The 7500-nt window shown below is 37.0% G+C and overlaps 1 protein-coding gene across 2 annotated transcripts in view; it reads left to right on the top strand.

Moving 5' to 3' along the window:
• Positions 1-7500, top strand: part of LOC106874725 (protein decapentaplegic) — a 162699-nt gene that overhangs the window by 151345 nt on the left and 3854 nt on the right. The gene's annotated exons all lie outside the window — the stretch shown is intronic.

Below are 7500 nucleotides of genomic sequence, written 5' to 3'. Positions count from 1 at the left end.
TAACCGAGGAACCCCATTGTCCAAGATATCCCTGAACACTAAGGGCAAGTGCCTTCTCCAGGTCTACACTTAGAAGGATATCATCCACGCTTGCCATTTTCGCACCTTCACCCGCCATTCAGTAAACTCACTCGAGGACAGCTCTTCCCTCTCCATCCTCAATTTCCTTCTCAAGTGAAACTTAAAGAAGTCAATGAGAGCTTTACCAAAGAGGAATGTATCTGTCCTCATGTCAGGTTTAAAATTTTGGCACAAAGCCAGTAATTTCGGGCGAGGGACTAAGTCGATTACATCGACCCCCAGTGTTCACCTGGTACTTATTTTATCGATCCCCGAAAAGATGAAAGCAAAGTCAACCCCGACAGAATTTGAATTCAGAACCTGAAGACGGACGAAATGTCGCTAAGCAATTTTCCCGACGTCTTAACGATTCTGACGGATTCTTCCATCGAAGGCGACGTTTGAGCTTTCAGCTTTTTTGCCGAATGACCAGCACAAATGATTTGTTTATAGAGATCAAATGTATCTGCTGCAGCATGAGCTCACTCCCTCCATCAAATCAACATTGCCTGTGCAGATGCACAATGTACCACACATCAGGTGTTGAAGTGATCAGAAAGCAACGTGAGATGAAGTATCTTGCTCAAGAACACAGCGTATCTCCCGGTCTGGGATTTGAAACCACGATCTCGCGATCGTGAGTGCAACTCCCTGACTGCTAAGCCGGACACAAGGTCAGCAAGTGCGGGGGAGGCAGGAAAGTCGATTACATTGACCTCCCCAGCGCTCAACTCGTACTTATTTCATTGATCCCAGGAGGATAAAAGCAAAGTCGACTTCGCTGGCATTCGAACTGGAAACTCGCTGCCGATGCTGTTATTCCTTACGATTGCTGTGGCTGCTCTTCTTTATTTGTTCTGCATGTTGCTGTTGAGGGTGACGACGATAGTGGTGGTGGTGGTGGTGGTGGTGGTGGTGGTGATGATGTTGGAAGTGATGTTGTGAGAATGATGAATGATGATGATGATGATGACGATGATGATGACGATGATGATGATGATGATGATGATGACGATGATGATGGTAATGGTAGTGTTGGCGGTGGTGATGATGATGTCGATGAACTTGTGTCCATCTGTTCTACTGTTGTTGTTGCTGGCGTTATAGTTGGTGGCCTTGGCATTGCGGCTCTAATAGCTGTTCTTCCTGCTTTTGTTTTTCTCTGCTTGTTGTTGACGACGATGATGATGAGGAGGAGAAGGAGAAGGAGGTGAGGAATTTAAGGCGACAATGACGAAAATATTGATGATATTGAAAATGTTGATTTTTGACAATGATGATATTGGTATCGACAACGACGACGACGATGATGATGATGATAAAGCTGTCAGAGATGTAGAGGATTATCGAGTCGTCTATGATGATGATGTTGACAATGATGATGATTATAATGATGTAGATGATTATCATGGCGATGATGACGACGACGACGACGACGACGATGATAAAGATGATGATGATGATCATGATGATGATGATCACGTCGACAACGATGAGAAGGAGGAGGAGGACGAGGATGTTGTTGATGATGAGGAGGAGGAGGAGGATGTTGTTGATGATGATGAGGAGGAGGAGGATGTTGTTGATGATGATGATGCTGCCGATGATGATGAAGAGGATGATGCAAAGGATTATCATGTCGATGATTATGATAACGTTGATAATGGTGATGTTGACGGATGATGATGATGATGATGGTGATGTTCACTATGTTGTCGATGACTATGTTGATGATGATGTGGACGATGACGATGATTGTGGTGGAGGTGTTGCTGTTGATGACAGCGACGATGGCGATGATGGCGATGATGGTGATGATGGTGATGATGGTGTTGGTGTTGTTTATTGTTGCTGGTTAATAATGGCTCTTGTACAATCGAACAACTTCCCTTTCCAGACTTCCACACAGCCTGGAGGTCACACTGAGGCCTTGACCTCCACACTGAAACACACGCGCACAAAAATACATGTACGCATGCGCGCACATACACACACACACACTCACGCACACGCGCATACACACACACACATATAAGCACGTACAAACACACATACACACATAAACACGTACACACACATATACACACATACACTTAAACACGTACACACACACGGACATACACGCACGCATACATTCACACACACACACACACACACACACACACATACACACACACACTCGCGAACACACCATACTGAGTACATCATGACTGTTTAGAAGGGAAGTTGAAAGGTTGGCTGGTTGGCTGGTTGGTCGGTTGGTATATTTTTATTTTGCTTTTTGTGTTTTTTTTTTGTTTTTTTTTTTTTGTTTGCAAACTAGGAAAAAGTTCTCAAAAGAAAATTATTATTTTACGAAACTAAATTAATAATACCGGCAACTAGTAATTTTTTTTACCGAATTGCGTCAGCTTATTAATTTTAAATCATTCTTAATTTGCTACCCCCGGCCCCCTCACGCTCCCTTTCTTTCTCTCTCTCTCTCTCTCTCTCTCTCTCTCTCTCTCTCTCTCTCTCTCTTTCTTTCTCTGTCTTCCTTCTAAGAGAGAAATTCAGATTGTGGATAGGAATTTAAACCTCTCGGCAAAAGTAAAAGCTTTCTGAGAAACTAGAAACGTCTGGAGGAAGGATCGGGGTGTGGGGGTGGGGTGGGGGCGCAGAGAAAGCGCTGAAGTTATTTCTATTGCATTATTAGTTATGGAGGATAAAGCAGAAATTAATAGGAGCAGACATGGCTGTTGTGTGGTTAACAAGTTCGCTTCGCTACCTCTTGGTTTCAGATTCCATCCAACTGCGGGAAGCCACCGTGGCCAAGTGTCCTCTGCTATATAACCCCGGGCCAAACACTGCTGCCTTCTCAGTGAATTGGGTAGACTGGCACACATAAACTGTGTAAGAAACCCGTCTTTAATATATATATATATATATATATATATATATATATATATATATATATATATATATATATATATATATATATATATATATATATAATATATATATATGAATATTGTTCATATATATATATTAAACGTAAATTGAAGACAGAATACAAAGGATATCGCGGTACACGTGTTTCAAGCTTTATACACAATCTGTCATTACGTCAGTATATATTGTTGATATAAAGGATGGTTTAAAGCTGTCTTCAGCCGCATATATATTGATAGATAGATAGATAGATAGATAGATAGATAGATAGATAGAAAGATAGATAGATAGATAGAATGAAATGTTGATATTTTGAATGTTTTTAAAACACGTTTCGAGTATTTATGCTAGAATTTTTTTTTACATAATGCCTTCCTCAGTCAAACCATTTCAAAATAAAGTGTATCGCATCGAAGCGTAACCCTCAATGTATATATATATATATGTGTGTGTGTGTGTGTGTGTGTGTGTAAATGTGCGTGTGTGTGTGTGTGTGTGTTTGACAACTGTTGTTAGTTTATGACTTGGTAGCTTAGTGGTTTTGCAAAAGAAACTGATAAAATAAGTGCCAGACTTAAAATATATCATGGGATAGATCTATTTGATCAACCTGGTAAGGAGGTGCTCTAGACTGACCACAGTATAATCACTGAAACAAATAAAAGAGTAAAGAGTGAAAGAATACTCATTATTTATTACATATACATTTGTGTGAATGTGGATACACGAGTAACTATGTGTGTGTGTGTGTGTGTGTGTGTGTGTGTGTGTGTGTGTGTGTGTGTGTGTGTGTGTGTGTGTTCAATATATGTGACAATAACGCCGTTGTTTCGCCGAAACAGTCCCAATTGTCAAAACGAATTTATAATTATGGATTTTGGGATAATGCATAAATTCGATTTTACTTGTGACAAACAGAGCTGGTCCATCGAATCAGCCGTGTCGGCATTGTAAAGAATAGGAAATTTGTAGATTGCTTTACATTCTACTTCATTATTTGCATAAATTCTTATCTGTCTGGATTGAGAACTTTGAATAATCATTTGTTTTCTCATCCGCTTTGTTGCAAACTTAACATATGTATGTATCTATGGAGAGAGCAAGAGACAACGAAAATATAACAATTTTTTCTACTATAGTCACAAGTCCAGGAGATTTTGGGACATCGATTCCATTCCTTGGCTGGTAGTTTATATATCAGCCACCAAAAGGACGAAAGGCAAAGTCAACATCGGTGAAATTTGAACTCAGAGCGGAAAGACGGATGAAATGTTGCTAAGCGTTTTCGTTTGTCCTGCTCACGTTTCTGCCTGCACGCCGCTTTTAAGCAACTGAATAAATTATAATAAATAATTATACCGCTATCCCACTTAATATCTATGGAGTACTGAGTGGAGGTGGGAAATCGTTTAACTAATGCAAACTGGCTGTATATATATATATATATATATATATATATATATATATATAATCATAAATATACAGGGATTAGCATTGAGTTGCTTCTCCAACATACTGAAAATTTAGAAATAGCAGTCAAAGAACTACTGATTCCAAACTACAATTTTTTTTCTCTAACGGATGGCGATATTTATGGCACACACAGAACAAAAAACAGAAGAGAAAAGCAAAAACAAACCTGCCTATCGCCATCCGTTAGAGAAAAAATTTGTAGTTTGGAATCAGTAGTTCTTTGACTGCTATTTCTAAATTTTCAGTATGTTGGAGAAGCAACTCAAGCTAATCCCTGTATATTTATGATTATAAACGGTTTTACCGATAAAGGTTTTTTCATACTGAACTACTTGGCAAAATTGTTAATTATTAATTTTATTACTAATTGACGATTCCCTGGCCTATATATATATATATATATATATATATATATATATATATATATATATATATATATATATATATATATACATACATAGGTTTGATGATGCAAATAGGAAAAATATAGCTCAAACATGAATTTATAAATATATATGCGACCCTTTTGAAAAGCGGTGCCGAATTTTACAATTCTGTAAATAATAATGATTGATAATAATAATAATAATAATAATAATAATAATAATAATAATAATAATAATAATAATAATAATAATAATAATAATAAAATTTTATGTTTAAAGCTTATAAGCGGTCACCGTGTATTAACTAAAGAAAATAATCTGTTGAGGGCTTATATGCCCCAATATAAGATTATTTTCTTTAATCAATACACAGTGACCACTTATAAACTTTAAGCTTGTAAAATATTATATATATATATATATATATATATATATATATATATATGTTATTATTATTATTATTATTATTATTATTAAGAAAGCAGCGAGCTGGCAGGATCGTAAACACGCCGGGTGAAATGCTTAGCGATATTTCGCCCGTCGCTACACTCCTACTGAGGTCGACTATGCGTTTCATCCTTTCGGGGTCGATAAATTAAGTACCAGTAAAACACTGGGGTCGATGTAATCAACTAATCCCCTCCCCCAACATTTCAGGCCTTGTACCTTTAGTAGAAAGGATCATTATTATTATTATTATTATTATTATTATTATTATTATTATTATTATTATTATTATTAATAGGTCAGCGAGTTGGCAAAACCGTTAGCACGCCGGGCTTTATGTTCTGAATTCAAATTCCGCCGAGATCGTCTTTGCCTTTCATAATTTCGGGGGCGATAAAACAAGTACCAGTTAAGTATTGGGGTCGATGAAATCAACTAGTCCCCTCCCCAAAATTTCAGGTCTTGTGCCTTTAGTAGAAAGGATTATTATTATTATTATTATTATTATTATTATTATTATTATTATTATTATTATTATTGAGTGAGAGAGTAGTGCATGCCATCAAAGTGACACTGGAGTAAAATATACGAAGTCCAGTATACCCATCATGACTACCCGTCTGATAAGGGTACACCAGGCACATGCATCACAACCATATGTGCGCGACATGGTGATCTCATATCAAGATAAACAGCGGATGACCTCGCTGGTGGGGCCCAGTTAGAATTTTCTTCAGGTCGAGTAGCCCTTTCCATGCAAAAGGTCTCTGAATAAGGTTTGTTTAAGTATGTTGAACGAAACACCCATGTTTCCAAAGGTGAATTATTCAAACCCCAAAGAATTCCTCTCAACACATGGCTATAATGCTCCCCCACTACTTCTGCTCGTGATCAGAGATGCACATATCGTCAGCCACCAAGGGACATGCTCAACTGGTTAAGGTCAAACAACTGACAAGCAAATCTGTAGTATTGAGCAGAATATTTGCTGTAGCCCATCTTTTTATACCAAGACAAAACAACGTACATGATAACACTTCCAATCAGTTAAGATCAGAAGCCATGGGAGCCACTGCCTGGTACTGCATCCGGGCATTATTATTATTATTATTATTATTATTATTTATTATTATTATTATTATCATTATTATTAATATTTAGCAGAAGCAACAGGGTGATTCAAGAGCTCAGAGTTTCGTGCATTAACACTTATCAAACTTCTTACCACAGAGTCTCTCATGTGTTTAGTCATCTACAAGTTGTTGTTGTTGTTGTTGTAATTGTTAATGATGTTAAGCTTCCATGACAGAACTGCGATCAAAGATATCCCACCTGTGGTTATCTTTTTTTTTTATATACATAACTGCATTTTCTAATGGGTCGTTCACATGTCAGTGTATCTTGCGTTACATTTTCCGTTATAACTTTAAGACATAATATATTTAGTGCTACATACATAATGTGTCGTTCAGACATAGTGTACCTAGGGTTACATTCTATAATGCGTTTTACAGTGTGTCTAAAACTACATTATAAAATGTGTTCTATAAACAGTGTATCTAGGACTACATTACTAAATGTATTCTTGATCTAGGTGTTTTTACGACTATACTATGTGCTCTACAGACATAAGTGTATCTAAGGGTATATTATTTAATGTATCCTTCATATAGTGTACATAAATCTACATTACGTGTTCCACAAACATAAGTATATCTAGGATTGCAATATCTAATGTTCCCCTCAGACAGTTTAAGACTAAATTATTTGATGTGGCTTTAATTAGATTACTTATTTATCTAAGACTTATGATGTGTTCTATAGACATGTGTATCTAGGACTACATTATCTAAAGTATCCTTCACACAATGTATCCAAGATCGATAAAATACATTATCAGTTAAGTTCTGGTGGTCGATGTCTCGTGATATTCTTCCGAAGTTTTATGGTCTGGGTTCAAACCTGGTCTAGGCCAACATTCACTTTACATCCTTCTAAGATCGGTAAAATACCAGTCATATTACTGGGTTCATTGGTATCGAATTGGTACCCTTCCCTCCCCTCACTCCACAGAAAATTTTTTTTACATCCTTTCGAGGTCGATGTACTAACCCTCTACCCTCAAAATTGTTGGCCTTGTGCCAAAATTTGGAACAACTATTTACAGGAAAACTTCGCTGATTAATTAATCTTAGTAGTAGTA

Source organism: Octopus bimaculoides, chromosome 23 (assembly GCF_046866305.1).
Source record: "Octopus bimaculoides isolate indiv1 chromosome 23, ASM4686630v1, whole genome shotgun sequence".
Taxonomy (NCBI): Eukaryota; Metazoa; Mollusca; class Cephalopoda; order Octopoda; family Octopodidae; genus Octopus; species Octopus bimaculoides.
This window is presented reverse-complemented; position numbering and strand designations above follow the sequence as displayed.